The sequence below is a fragment of the Prionailurus viverrinus genome, chromosome F2 (genome assembly GCF_022837055.1).
Source record: "Prionailurus viverrinus isolate Anna chromosome F2, UM_Priviv_1.0, whole genome shotgun sequence".
Taxonomy (NCBI): domain Eukaryota; kingdom Metazoa; phylum Chordata; class Mammalia; order Carnivora; family Felidae; genus Prionailurus; species Prionailurus viverrinus.
The window spans coordinates 4,561,651-4,585,668 of record NC_062578.1 but is presented as its reverse complement, the minus strand read 5'-3'; the positions used below and the strand labels follow the sequence as shown (position 1 = coordinate 4,585,668).

General features: G+C 39.3%; 1 protein-coding gene across 1 annotated transcript in view; it reads left to right on the top strand.

Annotated features, from left to right (window-relative positions):
- PXDNL (peroxidasin like) overlaps nt 1–24,018 on the top strand; it is a 353,529-nt gene that overhangs the window by 76,933 nt on the left and 252,578 nt on the right. Inside the window, exon 2 of the mRNA XM_047842831.1 lies at nt 12,991–13,062. The gene's annotated coding sequence lies outside the window, so the exon portion shown is untranslated. The remainder of the gene's footprint in view (nt 1–12,990; nt 13,063–24,018) is intronic.

Below are 24,018 nucleotides of genomic sequence, written 5' to 3'. Positions count from 1 at the left end.
GCATCCCAAACCTTTTGAACTGTTGTGTTTTCATTTTCATTTTCTTCCATGTACTTTTTAAAATTTCTTACCTAATTTCCTGTTTAACCCATTCATTATTTTTTTAATTTTTAAAAAATGTTTATTTTTTTATTTGAGAGAGAGGGAGAGAGAGAGAAAATAAGCAGGGGAGGGGCAGAGAGAAAGAGAGACAGAATCCCAAGCAGGCTCCACACCATCAGTGCAGAACTCATAAACTGTGAGATCATGACCTGAGCTGAGATCAAGAGGCAGATGCTTAACTGACTGTGCCACCCAGATGTACCCTCATTCATTCACAGTAGGGTGTTCATACCCTCATTCATACCCTCATTCATCATAGTAGGATGTTTTTAACCCCATGTATTTGTGGTCTTTCCAAATTTTTTCTTGTGGTTGATTTCAAGTTTCATAGCGTTGTGGTCTAAAGATATGCATGGTATGATCGCAGTCTTTTTGCACCTGTTGTGGCTTGATTTGTGACCCAGAGTATGATCTGTTTTGGAGAATGTTCCATGTGCACTCAAAAAGAATGTGTATTCTGCTGCTTTAGGATAAAATGTTCTGAGGATATCTGTTAAGTTCATCTGGTCCAGTATGTCATTCAAAGCCATTGTTTCCTTGTTGATTTTCGGTTTAGATGGTCTGTCCGTTGCAGTAAGTGAGGTATTAAAGTCCCCTATACTACTGTATTATTATCAATGAGTTTCTTTATATTTGTTATTAATTGATTTATATTTTTGGGTGTTCCAAGTTGGCATAAATATGTGTAATTGTTACATATTCTTGATGTCAGATCCCGTAATTATGATATAGGCCCTTCTTCATCTCTTGTTACAGTTTTGGTTTAACGTCTAGTTTGTCTGATATAAGAGTGGCTACTCCAGCTTTCTTTTGACATCCAACAGCATGATAGATGGTTCTCTATCCCCTCACTTTCCATCTGCAGTTGTCTTTAGGTCTAAAATGAGTCTCGTTGAGAGCACATAAATGTGTCTTGTGGTTGTTTGTTTGTTTGTTTTATCCAGTCTGATATCCTGTGTCTTTTGATTGGAGCATTTGGTCCATTTACATTCAGAGTAATTATTGAAAGATACAAATTTAGTGTCATTGTGTTACCTGTAAAGTTTGTTGTTTCTGGTGCTGTTCTCTTTTCCTTTCTAGTCTTTGTTGCTTTTGCTCTGTTAATCCCCAGGAAGTCCTCCTTAATATTTCTTGCAGGGATAGTTTAGTGGTTATAAGCTCCTTTAGTTTTTGTTTGTCTGGGAAACTCTTTATCTCTCCTATTCTGAATGACAGTCTTGCTGGATAAAGTATTCTTGGCTGCATATTTTTCCCATTCATCACATTGAATATATCATGCCATTCCCTTCTGGCCTGGCCAAGTTTCTGTGGGCACATCTGCTCTGAACCTGATTTGTCTTCCCTTGTAGGGTAAGGGCTTTTTTTCCTTGCTGTTTTCAGGATTCTCTCCTTGTCTGTGTATTTTGTGTCTTCAACTGTCATATGCCTTGGTGATGGCCATTTTTTGTTGAATGCAATGGTTGTTCTCTGTGCTTCTTTGATTTTGATGTCTTTGTCCTTCCGCAGATTAGGGAAGTTTTCACCTGTAATTTGCTCACATAAACCTTCTGTCCCCCTTTCTCCCTTTTTATCTTTGGGACCCAAGGGATATTATTTTAATATGTTTTTATAAGTTGCTGAGTTCCCTAAGTCTGTTTTCATGATCTATTACCTTTTTCCCTCTCTTCTTTTCATCTTCATTATTTTTCATAGTTTTATCTTCTATATCGCTGATTCACTCCTCTGTCCATCCTTCTTGTTATGGCATCCATTCACATGTTATAGTTCAGTTAGTGTTTTTAATTTTTGCTTGACTAGATTTTAGTTCTTTTATCCCTGCAGTAAGAGATTCTCTAGTGTCTTATGCTTCTATCAAGCCCAGCTAGCATCCTTATAATTGTTTTAAATTTTAGTTCAGATATCTTAATTATATCTGTATTGACTAAATCCCTGGCAGTCTTTTCTTCCTGTTCTTTCTTTTGGGATGAAGTCCCCATCTTGTCCTTTTGGAGGTCAAAAAAAATAAATAAATAAAATAAGAAGGAAGCTAGTTCCTAGATATGTTTTAGTCTTCTTGCTAGGAGAAGCTTGATAGAAAAATAAAAAGCTAAAAACTTAGTTATAAAAAATAAAATAAATGGGGCGCCTGGGTGGCTTAGTCGGTTAGGCGACGGACTTCAGCCCAGGTCATGATCTCACAGTTTGTGAGTTCGAGCCTCGCGTCAGGCTCTGTGCTGACAGCCCGGAGCCTGGAGCCTGCTTCGGATTCTGTGTCTCCACCTCTCTCTGCCCCTCCCATGCTCATGCTCTGTGTCTCTCTGTCTCTCAATAATAAATAAAACGTTAAAAAAATAATAAAATAAATGCAATTTAAAAATTGCTCTTTCTTTATCCAAATGAAAACAAACAAAACAAACAAAAACCCAAAGGAAGCCAGATCTTGTTTACCCTAAAGCTGAAGCTTTGCAGCACTCCAGGATCAGTAGACTTGATGCCTGAAGGCGTTTTGTGCTGGTCTTCTGTGGGAGGGGCCTGCTGGTCTGATTCTCAGGTGGACTTTCCCTAGTGGAGATGTGCGTTCAGGGCTGTGTGGCTTGGTGTAAGCAGCTGTGGTCTCCACTGGGTTGCACTATTTTTCTCTCACTGAGAAAATCTAAAGTCTGTCAGCTTCTCAGATAGTTCTAGGAATGAAGTGGGCAGATGTGGAGATTTGATTTCCAGTCATTTGTCTGGGCCACATAGGTCACATTTCCCAATACACAGGCCGATTTGGTGTGTGACATCCAGGTACAAAATTTCAAGTGTCAGTGTCCAGTTTCATAGAGGGCTAACTGTCTATTCAGTTAACTGTATTTCTCTTTTCTTTTGAAAAATGGAGTTTGAATTAGAGTATGTTTTCACTAATATTTATGGAAGTTGATTTTTCATTTACTGATGCTGATATTGATATAGGCATCTGATGTGCAACTGAACTGAAACTTAACTTTTCATTTGTTTTATGTTCTAGTATTTCCTAATTTGCCTGCTATGAACCATAGGTGATTCATCCCACTATGATTATTGTTGTTGTTATTATTAAATACTCTGTCTCAATATTTATGCTAAGGATGCAAACTTTTTGCCTGTGTATGCAAAGATGACTTAGACATATTTCCTGCTCTTAAGGAGCTCCCAATTTAGCTGTGTTGGGTGGGCAGCAGAGACACTGTAATTAAAAAATTACCATGTTGTATTTAAAATGTTGTAATAACAGAATATATACTGATGATGGTAATGTTACAACTACTAGCACTTACCACATTCTAGACACTGTTCTTTTTTTTTTTTTAATGTTTATTTACTTTTGAGAGGGGGAATGAGAGAGAGAGAGAGAACAGGGGAGGGGCAGAAGAGAGGGAGACATAGGGTTGGAAACAGGCTCCTGGCTCTGAGCTGTCAGCACAGAGCCCGAAATGGGGTTCGAACCCACGAACCATGAGATCATGACCAGAGCCGAAGTCGGACGCTTAAACCGACTGAGCCACCCAGGCGCCTCTCTAGGCACTATTCTAAATAATTTGTATGAATTATGATATTTACTACAATGGGCTGAGTATCATTGTCCACATTTTATGATGAGGAACCGCTGAGAAAGTATGGGCTTTTTCAAGGTCACAAGGCTGGGGAGTGGTCATGACCAAATTCAGTGTGCTTCCGAATTCTGAGGCCTGCACTTTTAACTATAACACTAAATTGCCTCCCACTGCAAAGGCCTCAGAGGAACACATAGGATCCCAAAGAGTGGTTATGAAGGCATGCATTCCTGAGGAAATGAAAAATGGATTTGGAGGCCGATCTCAGCATTGCAGTGTGGAAGCCAGTCTGGGCATTGATGGTGAGGGACACCCAAGTAGAGAGCACAGATGACAGCTGCTATCACTGGCTGTGCCTCCTTCTGACTGACTCGGAGGCTGCTGCAAGGGTGATGCCTTCAACCTTATCATGGAGGTGATATTTACATGTTGTCTTGGAAGGGACTTGAGCATGTGACAAAGAAGAGAAGGAAGGGCATTCCAAATACAAGAACATGTGCACACATGTAGAGTTATGAAACAGTGTGACAGTGTATGATTGGAAAGTTTGGCTTGTTTCACTCCAGTGTGACTGGGGACAGGCAGCGAGCTGTGGAGCTAGGTCTGTGGCATGCAACCAGGATCAGCTTTAACCTGTGTAACAGGGCACCCGGAAAGTGGCTCTCACCCCCGACAAGTCCTGGGTCACCACATACGTGGTGGAGAACCAGGTCAGGGGAGATCTTTCTGCCTCCCCCAGAGCAAAGTAACAACCCTGTGGCCAGAAACAGGAAGGACGAACAAGATCAATGTAATCTGGGATGAAACTATAACCAAGTCTGACTTCAGCGATTCTGTAATTTTCTTTCAGACTGTGTTTATTGGCTTGTGTGGCATATACCTGTCTAGCAGGGTCCAGCAGCGTTGGCCATCCCCCGAGGCATAGGGGCGTTTATTGGGACGAGCCATGCTTAACATGAAAAGAAAGGACAGAAAAAGTTGAGATGGTTGCATAGTATCAAAGTGACCTCAGTGGTGTGAATTGTGTTAAGTCATTAATTTGAAAAGTTAAATGTTATTATTTCGAAATGTATTTTCACCTCAATGGCAGAGTTAGTAATGTCTTTACGTTTAAGAGGTTACACTTGAGTTTTGTGTGAAAATTCACTCAACAGCTTCTTATTCCCCCAAAGACATTACTTTATGCAATGCAGTGCGTTATCGCCTCAGAGTGAAGCTTTGCCGCTGGCTGCTATTTTCCCACGTAAATGAGTGGGATTCAGTGAACACCTTCAGCCTGTCATCCGGTCCTTCTGAAACCGTGACATTTAGGATACATTAAACCACCTCATCTCTCGCGAAATCATTTCTTTGACATAGAAGAGAGGACTGCCCTTTAGTGACATCTGCTGGAAGAACCAGGTACATCAAGGAAGAAGAAAATCTGGAACTATTTGGTCAGGGTTTCTGTTCACTTTAAGGTTTCCAAGATAGGAACACCACGCTTCAAAATTACAATGCTTTCTTTTACATTTGGGTGCTTTTAAAAAAGTATGTGGGTAACATATCTGGACACTGGTGTTAGTGCTGACTTCCCTTGGACTGGTTCACACCTTCTGTTGACGTTATCAACTGTTGGCTCATTTGTGCACGTGAGGGGTATTTGTTAATTCTAACCATGTAAATCCCTGAAAGAGAGAAAGGATTTAAGTGGAATACTAACTGCCCTGTCTGAGGAGAGTGGGAATTCAGTTTAGGATAACGAGGTGGAAATTATACTAAGATGAAAATGAGGAAACCTGTTTTTTTGATACAGCCTCTGGTCATCAGTGGCTGGCAGATGATGAATGTTGATGAATGTGCCCTTCCTTTGTCCTGGGCCCAGTTTACTCAGCACAAGTTTAAGGTAAGGTGGGAGCCTGGAGACAGCACCTACTTTGTAAGCAGACACGCTCGGAGTGATTCCCCATGGCTACTTGCTTTGCTTTGAGGTGAATGAAATGTTTGGAATGAAATCAACATATTAATACCTGTCTCCAAAAGGTAGTGTTGAACTTTAGCCAGGATGAATATGTGAGTACGTTCCACTTCTCTCCTCTCCCCTTTACTTTTCTCTCTTGTCTTGTAGGTAAAGTCAGAGGTTGGACTAATTAATCTGTAAGACAACTTCTTTTTAAAATATTCTTTAAGATTTTATAGCAGTACTTGTTTGTTGTAAGAAACTGGGACAGTAGAGAAAAGTACAGCCTAATTCTTTATGTTTGTGTGTGTGTGTGTGTGTGTGTGTGTGTGTGTGTGTGTCTAGCTTCCAATTTTAACATTCTGTGAGCACCTTATGGCTCTCAGTGCTTTAAGACCCATTGCTTAATTGATTTCCTCATCCCGGGGATTTTGTGAACAAGTGTAGTGGAAAAAGCTTCAGTCCGGCTTGGCTTAATTAATAGTTTGAGAGGGGATTGCAATCCATTTCTGGAAAATAGTGCAGAGCTGGGCTGGAAATTTCACTGAAGAGCAAAGTGAAGCAGCTAGATTGAGGAAGCATTATTAGATTGTTCTAGTATCTTCTTTGAAGTCTTCATAGTATTCTGACATATGTTTAGGCACTTTAGCCATTACTGGAGATATGTCGATAAGTAGTCAACATATGAGAAACAAAAGGGAGGGGGAAATCGGAACTATCTGCCCAGCACCAAGCCTAGGCAACGTTCTTTCGCACACCACCTGCCCTTCCTTTGTTGTGCTCCTCACTGAGCCGTGTCAGTGCACTAGTGTTAGTGCTGATTTTCCCTTGAACACTGCAGCAACACCTTGTCAGGAGTGGAGGCCGCTCAGAGCCACCCTCCTCAGAGCTTTTGATATGCAGACCTGGCCCTTCAGTGACTGCATATTTCATGCATATTTCATGCGGGTTTGGAAGGCTTCCTTAAGCCTCCCTGGCCAGGCTTCGGAACCAGCTTTCTTACCCATGGCCCGTTTCACTCACTGACACTACCTCCCTCCCCCTTGCAAGGGATGGCATTTGGCCAAGTGTGCTCAGGTCTTTAGAAAAGCTACACTGAATGAAGGAATGAATGGACATCATCATTTCTTACTTCGGCTGGCAGGGTGGGGGGAGGTGATGGTGGGAATATCGGGAGTCTCAGGGTTTTCTAGAGAAACTGGACAAATAGAATGAGGTCAATAAGATGTTTCTGAGAGAGAAGACCGAGAGATTCATTTTAAGGAATTGGCTGATGCTCTTGTGGGGGCTAGCAAGACTGAATTTTGAAGAGCAGGCTGGCAGGCTGGAGACCCTGGGAAGAGTTCATTTGCAGCTTGAGTCTGAGGCTGCTTGGGTGGGGGGCAGCATTTCCCCTTCCTCGGGGCACTTTCATCTTTTCCCCTTAAGGGGCGTAACTGATCAGATAAGGCCCACCCACATTATGGAGGGTATCTGCTTTACTCAAAGGCTACTGATTTTGGTGTTCATCACATATAAAAATATACTTTCACGGCAACATCTAGACTGGAGTTTGACCAAAATCTGGGTACCATGGCTTAGCCAAGCTGACACATAAACTACCCTTTGTATCAAGTTAACTTCAGGCCAAATAAACAGCAACAGACGATAACCTCGAGCTTTGGCTGCCTGACACTTGGGAGGCAGAAAATGAACCTGACATCAGAGAGAACCAAAGAGCTGGACTGGGTATCTATCAGGCAAGCCATGCACTGAGTGGTGTTCTCCAGCTGCTGTTTTTCAGGCCTGGAAAATGTATTTCCAGTTCCTACCCTGAAAGGGCTGTAAGACAGAAGGATACAGAAGTTGTAGGACAGCAGGAGAGGTGGTAGAGAGATCTCTTGCAGTCTTCCCCTCATTCCAAGGTCAGGGCAGTCTAGACCCTGTGGGTGAGGGGCGGCACCTGAGACAGCAGCTGAGAAAGGAAGACGGAGGCCCGGGCAGCTTCGGGAGCTGGGATGACGCGGGGCAGAGCTGCAGGGAGCAGGGTGTGCGCATGCTCTGACTCCAGAGACAGGTGGGAGGTAGGGATGTGCGCTCCGGGCAAAGATGGCGCTGGCCAGGCCGTCCGGAGCCCTTTGGCTTCCTCCTGCCCTTCCGGGAAGCCAGCGGAGACGAGAACCTGCTTACACTGTCTCTGCAGTTTTATGCTTTTGACTTTACAGTGCCTTCGTTGCATCCCCGCCTTCAACAGGAATGCTTTTGACTCGAGTACAGATCTGCTTGATCTTTTTTTCATGAGGATAGGCTTTCTGCCAGAATGCATATTTCTCACTTAGGAGAAAACAAGTAGCACACTCAGACAGAAACCAGCCTGTGAAGTTGGTGCTCTCTGAGGTTTTGCTCTCTCAGGGCCAGATTCTTCGCTCTCGTGGCAGGAATGGGCCCCCTTAGCTCAGGCATCCGCTGTGATAAAGCCAAAGACCATCTCCAGCCCGGGCAACTGTTAGGAGGGCCCTCACCACGACGGGACCAGAAGAGCTGTGTAGCCTGGGTCTCACCTTCAAGAAGGAACTCAAATTTAGACTTTGATTTTATCTCCTGATGACCTATGCATTCAGTCTAATGGTGTTTTCCAAGAGCATCACATTCATCTTAGGATTTCAACTAGACCACCATCTGCGGGCAATTCCAATTTTATTTTTTGTGTTTAAAGGCCTACTTGTTTAGCGTTTACAGAAAATATGCCCTGTGTTTGGCATTTATAAAATATACTGGGAACCTTGGGATCTGCACCAGGTCTGGCTTCACTGTCCCTCCGTGAGGTCTTTCTCTGGACTTTTCCACACACTGACACAGTAGAACTCCATCTAACCTGCCCGGAGGGTGTGTAATGGGTGCTGATGGGGGCATGGTGCCCCTCATTCCCGGGGGGGGGGTACTAAATAGCAGGATTTTGAGCTATGCTAATCTGTTTGAGGCTAGTTCACGTTGCTGTCTGTCCATGCTTGTTCTCTGCCCGCTGTCTACGATGCGGAATCGTTTAAAACTCTTTTTGAAGAAGAATCTTCTGGACTGAATTTGAACTAAAACCCGTCTCTCGTTGGTTAGAAACATGGATTCCAAATCTCTCACCATAAAAATCATGAAACCTTTCTTCCCAGCCTTAGCAGCTTGAGCCGGGGGTGGGCCAGGGAGACAGACAGACAGACTCATGTTTAACCACTGCCAGGAAGCACATGTGCTCAGCTTTCATACTGGTGCATTTCCTAGAACTGCTTCTAAATTGAATTGCAGTGAACAATAAATGGGAGGAAAATTGGGCTAAGTAATGATTATTTTCTGAATATTATTTAATCAATATTACATATATCATAAAGGGATAAATTGTGCAGGATATATAATAATTCAACTTTTACTCTATGCAAATGGTGAAAATATGCCACATGTTATGCTAAGGGGAGTTTTATATAAAGGACAAATTTTGTGTGGGTGAAATTGTAGTGACCCGTCTTGAACAAAGAGTATGGGAAGATGAATTATGTTTTTGGATAAATTTATTTACCCAGAGAGCAGAATAATCCAAATTTGGTGATCATTTAAATTCAAATGATCTTCTAGTATAATTTCATTAAAAAATGTGGTAAATATTACTTTAAGCAATTCATTGTGCAATGCCCCGTAAGCAATCTTAAAATGCAGCAATTAAAATTATCAAGGGAAGTCTTTGCTTAGAATTTTAGTTTATAACATACCTAATTATACACGTTTATGTAGTAGAATATACTAGCAAAGAACGACAGGTGTGAACATGTTAACTTTGGTGCATTTGAATATGTCTCATGGGAATTCAAGTGAATGTGGAGAAAATCCTTGGGGCTCTAAGTGTGCTTTGCTCCTCTGGAAGAGGTTTCCTGTGGCTGCCTGAGCGGTGAGAACTGTGGGTGGTGTATCTCACGCTTCCCCGAGTAACCCTTGGGACAGTGGACACCTCGCCACACAATTCTTGTGGCAGGAGACCTTAGTTTTGTTTGCTAGTGAAGACTGGAGGGATTTTGGTAGCCAACACATCTAGCACCTTGACTTTCAAATCAAGCCAGTGAAAAGTTAGGTTTGCATTTTGGTGATTAGTTCAAACATCTTTTATCGTTATTTTTAATTACTTATATTACTGCTATGGCATCTAAGTGAAAATAAATTGGGGATTGGTATCATTGTGTATACCCTATGATCTAGCAATCCTATTCTAAATACGTTCCAGGGAAACATTTTTTCACGTGCACAGGGAGACATGTATGAATGTTTATTGAAATATTGTTTGTAGGGGGCGCCTAGGTGGCTCAGTCCTTTAAACATCTGACTCTTGATTTTGGTTCAAGTCATGATCTCACGGTTGATGAGATTGGGCCCCACGTGGGGCTCTGCACTGACAGCCCTGAGCCTGCTTGGGATTCTCTCTCCTTTTCTCTTTGCCCCTCCCCCTCTCCCCCCCCCCCAAAAAACACAAAAAAACAAAAAAAAAAACCTAAAAAAAAGAAATATTGTTTGTAAATATTGTGAGAATTTGAAAACAGTCAAAATGGCTGTTAGTAAGAGAATACATAAATGAACTGTGAAATGACATGATGATGTATTATAGGACAGTTAAGGATAAATATCTAGGTCTTTATGTGTAAATATCTAGAAAAGATGCAGTTGAGGGAGAAAAAGAGAGTTTTAAAAACTATAAAAATTTGAGGCGCCTGGGGGGCTCAGTCGGCTGGGCGTCCGACTTCGGCTCAGGTCATGATCTCGCGGTTCGTGAGTTCGAGCCCCGCATCAGGCTGTGTGCTGACCGCTCGGAGCCTGGAACCTGCTTCAGATTGTGTGTCTCCCTCTCTCTCTGCCCCTCCCCTGCTCATGCTCTGTCTCTGTCTCAACAATAAAATAAACATTAAAATAATAATAATAAAAATAAAAACTATAAAAAATTTGATACATTTTTGTAAATTTAAAAGCACTAAATATTTTATATTTACCTATGTTTATTTTCATATTTTTATATGTATACATTTTACCTTATATTTATTCACATACCTATATATGTGTGTGTGTCCGAAAAGGAGCATCACGCTCAGAAGAGAGGTTACGTGTGGGAAGAAGGAGACATAGCTAAAATTAAGATAGTGCTTCAAAGAGACTTTTACTTTGCCCGTAATATGTTTTTACATATGATTTGGGTAATCAAAATAAAAATGTGTGGAATTATGAGTAGAGCCAACGATATCAAGTGAAAACAGCTGTTGATTCTAAATACAGGCAATAAAGAGTATTCTTTTCTTATTTGTACTGTTCTGAATTTGTAAAAATTTTCAAAGCCCCAAAAAAGGAAAATGATTTACCCTTTTATATTTACTCCTTTCTTGTATTGTTAGAAGCTCAATTTGGGAGTACTATTAGGATTTATGGTTTGGTGTGAGAGGACAGTCCTTTCTGTAATTTAAAGTTCCTGTTTTGAAGGGAAACCAATGGGTCTAGGGTAATTGCATTTATATAACTTTATCTCTTATGTGTTTATAGTGAGTATTTCACATCATTTATAAAGCTTCTTTTAAAAATATAGAGCAGACACATCAAATAACAGCGTATGATATTTAAGCATTGTGTTCCATCTTACAAAGAGGTGTATTCACAATGAGTTATTTTAATTGAAAGTGTTTTTAAAAATGTCACACATATTTTTTCTTTCTTGGTGTCAGGATTTAACTGAAACAGCTCCTATAAAATTGTACATAGGGGTGCCTGGGTCAGTCAGTTAAGTGTCCAACTCTTGATTTTGGCTCAGGTCATGATCTCACGGTTCATGGGATGGAGCCCCGCCTCGGAATTCTCTCCCTATCTCTCTCTGCCCCTACCCAACTCATCCTCTCTCTTTCTCTTTCTTTCAAAGTAAATAAAGTTAAAAAAAATTGTACATATTCTTCCGACATCAACTCAAGAGAAACATAAAATGATAGGATTTAAGAGGTAATTTTATAAAGATTTTTATATCAAGTATTCTAAAATAGAACTACTTTTTATGGTGGTGAAGAATTTTATTTTGAGAAATTAATTGAGGTGAAGTAGATTCTTCCTTCCTTCCTTCCTTCCTTCCTTCCTTCCTTCCTTCCTTTCTGATTGTTTGTTTTCCTGACACACTAATACTCTGTAAAAGCTTTCGGCTATGATTTCCCTTGGGTCTCACACTTCCAAACAAATTATTTCATCTTTCTACTGTGCTCCCTACATGAGTGATATAAACCAGCTCAAATAAACTTAACCAAATGACAGCTTCTTGCCTAGATACCAAAAAAATAAGGAGGCAAATTTGGTCTCGGGAATAGCTGGATGCATAGCTTTGTTTTCTTCTCCCACATTTTGGGCTGATTTGTCTCTGGCTGGTGTGGGCGCTAATAGCCGTAGGTGCTCCTTGTTCATAATCTCCGATCCCAAAGAGCATAACTCTCTTTTCTTCAGCACCAGGCGACACTCCTGAATGCCCCCAACTTGCTTTATTCTGAGTCCTCTGCTTCCCACAGGAGAAACGGTGTCCGAAGAGATGGTGATTTCAGTTGGCTGGCCTTAAACACCCTCCTGAAGGGCACCTGGTTGACACTTCCACAGGGAGTGGGTCTAGGCAGACCAGTACCTTAAGTTGGCTTCCTGTGCATAGCATTTTGTTTGTTGCTCTGTCAGACCACCAATACTTCAGATACTAAGTAATGTAATTATCGGGTTGTCATCCTCGGCCCATCTGTGCCTGCTCGGTAGGAACCACGTATTTTGTGTCTTTGTTACTTAACACAGTATGCGACACGTACTTGGCACTCAATAATTTACATGCTGCATAAAGCGATATATTAACTGATGAAAGAGAATGCTGGTTGTCTCTCTTAAACTAATTGTTTTGTTGACTTGGTTTAATACTTCCGTAGAAGGCTGTCATACTCCTGGACTATGAAGAAAAGTTAACTGTTTCATAACTTTGCCTAAACCCACGTAATGGTGTTACGTTGAGTTGATAAGTGACATCTGATCTGTCGATGTTTTCCAAAGTACGTATGCTCAATTGGCATGTTGCCATATACAGAATTTGTTTTTGTGTCATAGGAATATGACCTAAAGGAAATGCGGTAACTGCCTTCAACACTGGGAAGAGCCCTGTAACTGGCTGCACTTGCCCGGCACCTTTGGACTAGCATACACACTGATATGCATAAGTCGCCAGAAACAACAGACTTCCCTACTGATCAGTGCCTAATGTACCTAATTCTGCCTTAGGTTTGGTCTTTAAGTGCCGTGTTTGGTTATAAAGGGAGAATTCATTTTCAAGATTCTGGAAATAATAACACCACTGGAATGTGCATATTATAATCTTCTTCCTCCTTTTTATGTTCCCAGAGACTTGAGGTTTAACAGAATACGAGAAGTTCCTGGGAGTGTCTTCAAGAAACTTAAGAATTTGAACACTCTGTGAGTACTTATCGCTTATCCATGAGACTCGTAAAATTACGAGCTAGTTGGATTGCAATTTGCCATGAAAAGTCATTTTGAGAGTAAAGAACAGAATGGATGGGAATTAAGTTTCGCTAGCACTCTTATAATCAGAGATTCTCTGCTTCTTTCCACTGCTTATGTTTTTGTTACCTTCTGAATCTGGGAGATATTCCTACTCATCTAATTGTCCTTTGTATTCTGTTTGTTTAGAAAAGCTTCATGGACAAAGAAACTGAGAGAGTAGTGAAACAATTTGTCTGTGGGTCCCTTATCCAAAGCAATAGACATGGAATTAAAATTCATGACCTCGTGACTCCAAAGTTCTGGCTTTCACCAACATGCTACTGGATCATCTTCTTGTTTGTAATACTCTGAATATTTTTAAAATCATGTATTTAGGGGCACCTGGGTGGCTCAGTCAGTCAAGCCTCCAACTTCGGCTCAGGTCATGATCTCAAGGTTCGTGAGCTCAAGCCCCACGTTGGACTCTGTGCTTATAGCTCAGAGCCTGGAGCCTGCTTCAGATTCTGTGTCTGTTTGTCTCTCTCTCTCTCTGACCCTTTCTCACTTGTGCTCTCTCTCTCAAAAATAAATAAATAAACATTAAAAAAAAACAGGACCAGGCCTGGGTCTGGTCTCTCGTCTATGCTTAAAAAAAAAAAAAAAATATATATATATATATATATAATGTATAATATATGTATATATAATACATGTATGTATATATACATATATAACATGTATATATATGTATATGTATATATTTATATATGTATATGTATATATACTATACATATTTATATGTATATACAAAATAAATATATATATATATATAAATCATGTATTTAGAGGAAAAGTTACAACTTCATGGCTAAGCTCTAATAAAATATTTCAATGTGTATTACCCGTATTTTATTCACTCAACAGATATTTATATCTGTGACCAGCTTACCAGTTTGCTGGCTTTCGATCCAGACTAAAATACACAGGACCCTGCTATGGTATAGCAGATGGTCTGACCTTATGGACTGTTAGTAAAGAAAGACCCAACTATAAAAACGTATGTAATAAAAATTGACAACTGCTGTAATAGAAGAGAGTAGATGTTAGGAGAGGTGATGCTGGGGGCTTACAGGTACTAACAGTGCTCTATATTTAAAATTTACTTTGCTGCACTTAATCCAGAGGGTGAAATCAGTAGAAGTTAAGACTATTTGTGTCGTTACAACTACATGGGTATGTTAGTCTTCTTGACATAATATTTTCATAATCAAGTTAACAGTGTTTTCAGCTTGGCTGGATTTATCGCTGTATTACAGCCAAGCTAGTCCTTCTAACTTTAGGGTTGAGATTATGACTTTATACTTGTGCTTTTCCCACCTGGCTTCTTTCCAATTACTGATGCCTGAATACACATACTTTATCACGATAATTCTGTTTGGGGTGATGTAAGAGCATAAGGAAGTAAGGACTACAAGGGTTATTCCTTACTTAACAATAAAGCAGTTGTTCTCAAACCAAAATATGTATATGTAAAAAAGTTTCCTAGAGAGCTTGCGGACATGAAGACTCCTCTCCCTCAAAGATTCTCATTTAACACTTTTTCAGGAGGGACCCAAAGATTTGCATCTTAACTAATATCTCCAGGGGGTCTGACACTTGGGGAGTATCCTCATTGAAGCCTTCCGCCATTATCTACTGAGATATGGAGGTGATAGAAGAGCAAAGATATTATTAATTTATCAGATTGTTAATGTTACCAAATGTTATCAAACCTCTTCTTTCAACGTAGTTGCCACTTTAAAAGGTTTTTGAGGAGTGTAGCAAAATGATCTCTATCACTGTTGGGCCACATTTTGGAGTTATAGTACACAATACTGTAACTATTAATGAACAGTCCACCTCTTCATTTGGTAGAAGCCATACTTATTAATTTGTGTCTAAATACTTTTATTAACAACAAAACTGGAACAGCGATCACTTGTGGTGTTAATTACATTGAATACTTTGCCTTGTGTACATTAGTTCCATTCCCTGCTGCAGCCCTGTATGGTGGATGTTATTTCTGTTTTACAGATGAGGACACTGAGGCTTATAAGTGTGATGTCATTTACCCACATTCACACATCTAGAAAGGGGCAGAGTCAGGATTCACACACGCTTTGATTGATTAACTGCTGGTTAGCCAATGGTTTCTTATACATGATCGCTTTCAGGAAGGCTGAAATGACAGATGATGGGTTACTTAAATAGTAAGTTGTGCAAGAGAGAAAGAAGTGAGGTCAGAAATGGGGCACTGAAAGACTCTGGGATTGGAGAGAACTTGTGCGGGGCCAGTGTGATAAAGACCCAATTGCTCAATGAGTTCTGAGGACCCAACAGAGTTAGACTTACAAGTATGTTCATGGAAGTGAGGAAAAAGTAAACCTTTTAGCTGGTGTAATTACTGAGTTCCTTGTTGTGTGTGTGTTTTTTTAAACAACCAAACTACCAAATTTTGTAAGAAAATCTCAATGTTTAAAATATTTCTCAAATAAGATATAATTATGAAGTCTGATTTTATGTTTTATGTAATGTGAAATCTTCACTATGCTTCGTTTTATGAGAGCTTTTTACCGTGTTGATGAATCAGCAGTCACTATTTCCTTTATTTGCTTTTATTTAAAAATCTGGTGTGATAATGTTGTTGTTTTTTCCCTCTCAAGACTTTGAAGGATTGATGTTTAATGGTTTGCCAAGGGTTTTACTCTGTAAGTAGCCATAACTTTAGTTAAGATGTTTGATTTGTTTTTATGACTATTCTGTGGTGTAGCAAGGGAAAAAAATTTCCTGCAGTAAGTATCAGCATAGTTTTCTAGTTGGAGGTATGCAGGAGAATTTAAAACAAGGCATTCATTTCTGGGATAATAGAAACCTGTGGACAAGATTTGGCTTTCCATCAATTATTACTAATAAGATGTTGGTTGGATCTCTCTGTAGCTTGTTTACATTGTAACTTGCTTTTTTTATGATGAAAAAGTAACAACATATGGGTTTATGCCAGTCTAGCTAGTATCATATGAATGATCCAGATTAAAAAAAAAAAATCTCAAAGGTACGAATAAAACGCAAAAAGGAACTCTTTGAAAGTCTGAGAGATAACCAAGGCAGCCAGGACTCGAGAACCTAACATCTGGGAAAGATAGGAGGCTGGCTGAGCTGACTCAGACCTTCGGTGCGACTTTTCCTTGTCTGGTCATTTGCCAATTCAAGATGCAGGGCCTGGGGATGAAGAGGAGACAGGCAGTAGCCTAGATTTCATGGGGGTCTCACCGGACTGGGAAGAGAAAGGCTGCAATTGAAGACCACTGTGACAACCAGCACTAGAGGGCCGGGACGCCTGAGAGAAGGCAGCTGCCCAGTAGTGAGGTGAACATTTTGCCAGCCATTTCAATGGAGGCACTTGCTGACTTAGAAGACAAATGTTGGGGCGCCTGGGTGGCGCAGTCGGTTAAGCGTCCGACTTCAGCCAGGTCACGATCTCGCAGTCTGTGGGTTCGAGCCCCGCGTCGGGCTCTGGGCTGATGGCTCAGAGCCTGGAGCCTGTTTCTGATTCTGTGTCTCCCTCTCTCTCTGCCCCTCCCCCGTTCATGCTCTGTCTCTCTCTGTCCCAAAAATAAATAAACGTTGAAAAAAAAAAATAAAAAATAGTTCTAGGTAAATGTATATTATCTTCCAAGAAATAACCATGGAAATGGTGAAAGTTAAAAACAATGGAAAGGCATTTTGCTGAAAAAAAAAATGGAAAGACTTGAATTCTATTCACAGGGAAACTGGCCTTTAACAATGAAGGTAAAAAAAAAAAAAAGACATTTGCAGACACATAAAAGCTGAGATAATTTGCAGTCAGTAGGCCTGCAAATTGTTTTTCCCCTCAGGCAAAAAGAGAAGGATCCAAAGTGGAAATGCAAGTGTAGGAAGCAATGAAGAGCACATAAAGGGTAAAACCTTTGACTAACTTTAAATTATTGTTTATTTCTCATAGTAATGTGCATTTAACATATGTAGAATTAAAAGGCGTCATGACAATAGCACAAGATGTAGGAGGAGGTTAAGTGCAATTATAGTGCTTTCAGATGTTTTCTTTGTTAAGAAAGTGCTAAAGTTATCAATTAAAGGTAGGCTTTAATTAGGTCAGTATAGGGGCGCCTGGGTGGCTCGGTCGGTGAAGCCTCTGACTTCGGCTCAGGTCATGATCTCGAGGTCTGTGAGTTCGAGCCCCAGGTCGGGCTCTGGGCTGACGGCTCAGAGCCTGGAGCCTGCTTCGGATTCTGTGTCTCCCTCTCTCTCTGCCCCTCCCCTGTTCATGCTCTGTCTCTCTCTGTCTCAAAAATAAATAAAAACGTAAAAAAAAAAAAAAAATTAAAAAAAAAATTAGGTCAGTATATCTGTTGTAATTTCTGGGGCAACCACTACAAGAATAATAAGGAATGTATACTTAAGTTAATAAGAGATTAATTGTTAATTAGACAATTAATTGTTAATTAGACAATTAGACAATTGTTAATAAGACAATTCAAATAATAAAAAGTATTTGATTAAGCCAAAGAAGGCAAGAAAGGCAAAAGGAACAAAGAGCAGACATGAGAAAGAGAGAAATGGGGCACCTGGGTGGCTCAGTCAGTTAAGCATCTGGCTCTTGCCTTTTGGCTTAGGTCATGATATCATGGTTCATGATATCGAGCCCTGCATTGGGCTCTGTGCTGATAGCATGGAGTCTGCTTGGGATTCTGTCTCTTTCTCTCTCTTTCTGCCCTTCTTCCTCTCACACTCTCGGTGACTCTCAAAATAAATAAACAAACCTAAAAAAAAAGAAATTGAAAGATGGTGTATTTAAACACAAATACATCAGTGATTGCATATAACATAAATGAATTAAATTTTTTAATGAAATTTTTGACTAAATTTTTTGTCAGACTGGATTAAAAAAGGAAGTAAACTCAACTATATTTTATTCCAAAGAAACAAATATAAGGGCACATAAAGGTCAGAAGTTGAAGCCTACCAAAGAAAGCAGTTTTTATTATACTAATATCTAACAGAGTAGATTTCATCCTGGATAAAAGGCCAATTCAACAGGAAAATATAATACAAAAACTGTGTGTACCTATAAAATTTATAAAGCTAAAATTAACAGATATAAAAGGAAAAATAGAAATAGCCATGTGTATGTAGGATTTTTTAAAAACTTCACTAAAGGACAAAAATGAATAAGTATATAAAAGCTGTTAACAGATAACTAACCAAATTTACCTAACATGTATGAGACACTGTACACAACTGTAAAATAAATATTCTTTTCAGGTGCACATGAAACATTTATAAAAATGACCATATTCTGTGTCGTAAAGCAAGTTTCAACATATTTGAAAGCATTACAATCATATAAAATATGTGCCTTGATTATAGTGAATTTAAGCAAAATTCAACTAAAAATCCAGTTCATCTAGAAAATACCAATAGTTTGGAGATTAAGCAATACTCTTCTAAATAACTCTTGGTTAAAATAAAAGTAAAAAAAAAAAAAGAAAATATGTTTTGAACTCAGTAAAAATGAAAATAGGAAACATGAAAACCTGAAATATACAGCTATAGGAAAGCTTAGAGGGAAATTCATAGGCTTAAATGCATGTTTTAGAAAAGCAAAAAAAATAAATAAATAAATTGTTAAACATCCATCTCAAGAAGCTAGAAAAAGAACAGAAAACAAACCAAAGATAGAAGAAAATAAATTAAACAAGAAACCCAGAGATCAATGAAACATATATAAATGATAATTTTCACAAGCGAAAACTTGCTCTGTAGAAATGCCCAAAGTCATTTTGTCTTTTAAATCAATTATATGAGAGCTGGTAGTTAGAGTAAACAACTAAAGAGAGAAGAGGCACAACTTAACAATATCAGGAATGGAAAAGAGGTCATCATTCACATCCTATAGTCATTTAGACAGACAAGGAGAGATTAGTATGAACAACTTTATGCCACTATATTTGAAATGTTAGATTTAATGGGATAAATTGGTCCTAAAATACTTAAACTGATACAGAGGAGAATCCTATTAAAAGTGTTAAATTTCACACAAAGAGACAAAACCATTAAAATCCTTTCCCAGTGGCACATAGGTGGCTTACTTGGTTAAGATTCCAACTCTTAATTTTGGCTCAGGTCATGATCTCATGGTTCATGAGTCTGAGACCCCTGTTGGGCTTTGTGCTGATAGTGCAGAGCCTGCTTTGGATTCTTTCTCAGCTCTCTCTGCCCCTCCCCTACTCATGCTCTCTATCAGTCAATCAATCAATCAATCAACATTTTTTAAAAAAGAATCCTTTCTCAAAAGAAAACCCCAGGCTCAGATAGCTTCAGCAAAGAATTACTTAAAATATATTTTTTAATTAAACTAATTGTGACACAAACCTTGCCAGAGAATAGAGACAGAAAGTACTTTTCAACTTATTTTATAAAGCCAGCATAATCTTCACAGCAAAATGCAGAAACATTTTTAGTGAATTTCTCTCAAGTGTATAAACATGAAGATATTAAATACAATGTTAGCAAATGATTCTACCAACGCATGAAAAAGATCATGACCAAGTTAGGTCTATTCCAGGAATTCAAGTTTGGTTTAACACACAAAAATCAACATTATTATAATACAGGGAGAAAAGTCATATCATTTCAGTAAAAGCAGAAAACGTCTCATAAAACTTAACTTACGGATTTAAAAAAAATCTCATAGCAAGTTATGGATGGAAGGGAACTTCCTTAATTTGGTAGAGTATATCCACTAAAAATCAGTAATAAACATTCTACTTAACAAATGTAAACACTTTCCTCCAAAAATGTGGAATGAGACATGAATACTCATTTGTAAAATTGACATTCAACATTATTTTGGAGGCAGTATTTTTTACCATAAGGCAAGTTAAGAATAAAAAGTGGTGAGGATTAGAAACAATAATTAAAATGGTAATATTTACCTGTGTCATTTTTGTGTACACATGAAATACAAAATATTCAGACGGGCTACTAAAATTAATAACTCATTTTGGTGATGTAAAGAATAAAGTGTATTTCTAGCAACAACCATCTCAAAAATGAAAATTTTTAACCGATACATTTTGCAATAACATTAAACATTTTGGTAAGTAGGAATAAATGTAACAAAGGCCGTAACTCTGAGAAAACAACAGATTACTGGGAGAAATGAAAGAAATCTGAAATAAATGACTACAGTATCATGATTATGAATTCAAAGACTTCATATTGGTATGATATCACTTCTTTTCACCCTGATGTATAGGTTCAATGCAACCCCAGTCAAATATCAGCAGGCTCTTTTGTGGAAGTTTATAAGCTGATTTGACACGAATAGTTCATCAAGTATCAAAGAAAGATATTGTAGAAAGATTTAAACTGGATGTCAAGCTTTATTGTAAATAAGAGAAATAAAAGTGTGGGATTGTTTCAATGGCAAAGAAACAAATGAAACAGAGTGAAGAGTCCAGAAACAGACCCACATGTAAATGGTCACCTGAGCTGTCACAAATACGTACTGCATTGAAGTGTGAAAATGAAAATTTTCTAGTAAATAGTGCAGTTATTTGGATAACCACGATGAAAAATATTTTAACCCCATTTCACTACTTTGCCATGTGTACAATAATGAATTCCAGATGGATCATAGATCATATAAAAGGTAAAAGTAACAAGGATTCTAGGAGATAGCATAGAAAAGAATCTTTATACCCTTTGGACAAAGATTTTCAGAGTATACAGAAAGAAAACAGTGAAGAAAATGACTGATAAATTCGATTTCATTAAAATTAAGAACTTCAGCTTACTAAAGACACTTTTAGGAGTAAAAAGAGAAGCGACAGGCTGGATGTTTACAATTATGTATATACCATAAAGGATTTGCATCAAGAACTCTTACATATCAATAAATAAAAGGCAAAATCCCTAACTAAAAATATATATAATATGTTCGAACAGGCATTTGACAAACTATAATTTCCAAATGGTCAATAAACTCGTGAAAATGTATATTCAGCATTCTTTGCTGTCACAGAAATGCAACATAAGATCACGATGGGGTTCCTCACACCTCCATTACAACAAAAAACACTCAAAATAGTCAATTATAATGGAGCCAACAGACCTCCTATAAGTTGCCAGGATGAAAATTGGCTCAGTTATTTTAGAACACTATTTAGCAGTCTCCACTAAAACTAAATACCCGTAGATCTGATGACTCAGAAATTGCACATCTAAGCATATAATCCACAGAAAGGAATATACATACATTTCAAAAGTTATGTATAAGAACTTGGTTGAGGGGCACCTGGCTGGCTCAGTTGGCTAAGTGTTCAACTTTTGATTTCAGCTCAGGTCATGATCTCACGATTCCGGAGATCAAGGCCTCCAATGGGCTTTGTGCTGACAGCACAGAGCCTGCTTGGGATTCTCTCTCTCTGCCCCTCCACTGCTCATTCACTCTCTTTCTCCTAAAATAAACAAACTTAAAAAAAGAGAACTTGGTAGAAACATTATTTGTAATACTGAAAACTGGAGAAAAGCCAAATTATCCGTAAGTAAATTGCAGTAAATTCACACGATGGAATACTAGAGAGCAAATAAAAAGAATGCATTACAACCACCTGCAACAACACAGATAAATCTTGTGAATGAAATGTTGGGAGAAGGATGCCAGACACAAAAGAGGGAATACACATGTTATGATTCCATTTATAAAAAGTTCAAAACCAGGTCAAACGAAATGTAAACTTTCCATCTTGCTAGAAGCTGAGGTTTATTGACAAGCAAGGCATGAGGGAGGTTTCTGTGATGTTGGAGATGTTCAGTTTCTTGATTTGTGTGGTGTTTATATGAGTACTTTCATTTTTATATACAAAAATATCAAGTATACCTAAGAGGTCATTAAAATATTCACCATAAATGGATAGCCATAAGTAAACTATTTTGATGGGGAGATTGTACACAGTGTCTTATCTTCTTTTAACTTTTCTGTATTTTCAAAATTGTGTATAAAGAGAGTCTAGTACTAAGAAGAGGCAGAAATAGTGTTAAGAAGAGTGTTAATAAGAGGCAGAAACTATTGGGAAAAAAAAAGATGGACAGATTAAATGTACTAACCTATCAAGTCCTAGTAAACTTAAAGTTATGCATAATTAAATATAGAACAAACTACATTCCTGTAAGCTAGCACAGTTAGAATTCTACAGCCAGATGTGGTTGTAAAGAAGGAAGAGAAAGAGAGAAGCACCTGGGGGAATGCACAAAGAAAACGTTGCCCCAACGCCATTGGTTTGGAATATGAGAGGGGCTGAATTTTGTGAGTAGGTCTTAAAGCCTGGCGTTTTATTTTTTTTTTTTAACGTCTTTTTTTGTTTATTTTTTGAGACAGAGAGAGACAGAGCATGAACGGGGGAGGGGCAGAGAGAGAGGGAAACACAGAATCGGAAGCAGGCTCCAGGCTCTGAGCCATCAGCCCAGAGCCCGACGCGGGGCTCGAACTCACGAACCGCGAGATCGTGACCTGAGCTGAAGTCGGACGCCCAACAGACTCAGCCACCCAGGCGCCCCTTAAAGCCTGGCGTTTTAAAGGACAGCAGGCTTGGCTGGGATAGAGCCCAGAGCACGCTGCCCTGTTCTTGGAGAGAATGCAGGCAAACATCCTAGAAACAGAGAGCATTGAAACAGCAATCTGAAGAATGCCTGGGGGAGATTATTTGCTCATCTTGTGAGTGTCCCTGGGAGGAAGCATTCATGGAGATACACCTCTCTGGGACCAGGGGAGCTGGCCAGCACCAGCTCCCTCCCTACACACCAGCATAAACACAGAGCCACTGCACCACAGAGGCATTGCTGAGCCATCCTGGCTGCTTGCCTTCCTTACACTAAGCACCACTCCCTACCTGCCCTGAAAGGACTGCCCTTCTCCATCAAGCTTGCTGCAGTCCCAGGGCAGTAGGCTCCTCCCCCCAGAAGACCAGCACAAACCCCTGTTCCCACCATGTCTCCTGATCAGAGAGTTCTGGTGGAGTTGCTGTCAGGTCTCATTTCACAAGCAGACTAGAGCACACCTAGTTAAAGCTTGCCACATTCAGGCCATGGACCAAATGCTGCCACAGCAGGCAAGGAGACTGCAGACGACTGGCCTGAAGGATAGAACAGCTGCAACACGACAGCAGAGCACACACAACCCACACGAGGGACCTTTGCTGAAGCATCAGGCCCTGGGCACTATATGCCCTCTTCTTCATAAGGGTACTACTTTCAGGAGCATGAGACATAACTGGCTTTTCTGACACACAGAAGAATGCAGAGACTTAGACAAAATGTCAAGACGGAGGAATTTATCCCAAATTAAAGAACAGAAAAGTCCAAGGCCAGAGGTCTAAGTGAAACAAATAGAAGTCACATGCCTGGTAGAGAATTTAAAGCAACAATCATAAGGATACTCACTGGGCTTGAGAAAAGAATAGAAGACATCAGGGAGACCCTTACCACAGAGATAAAATGTAAAATAATTTTAAAAAATCATTCAAAGACGAAGAATGCAATAAATGAGATTTGGAACATGAAGATGTTCATTTGGAACAATGAAGATGCAATAAATAGCAGGGTGGAAAAAGCAGAGGAAAAAATTAGTGACCTTTGGCTATTTGGGGTCTTTTGTGGTTCCATTCAAATTTTAGGATTATATGTTCTAGCTCTTTTAAAAATGCTGGTGGTATTTTGATAGGAATTGCATTAAATGTACAGACTGCTTTGGGTAGCATACACATTTTAACAATATTTGTTCTTCCAGTGCGTGAGTTTGGATTGTTTTTCTATTTCTTTGTGTCTTCTTCAGTTTTTCACCAGTGACTT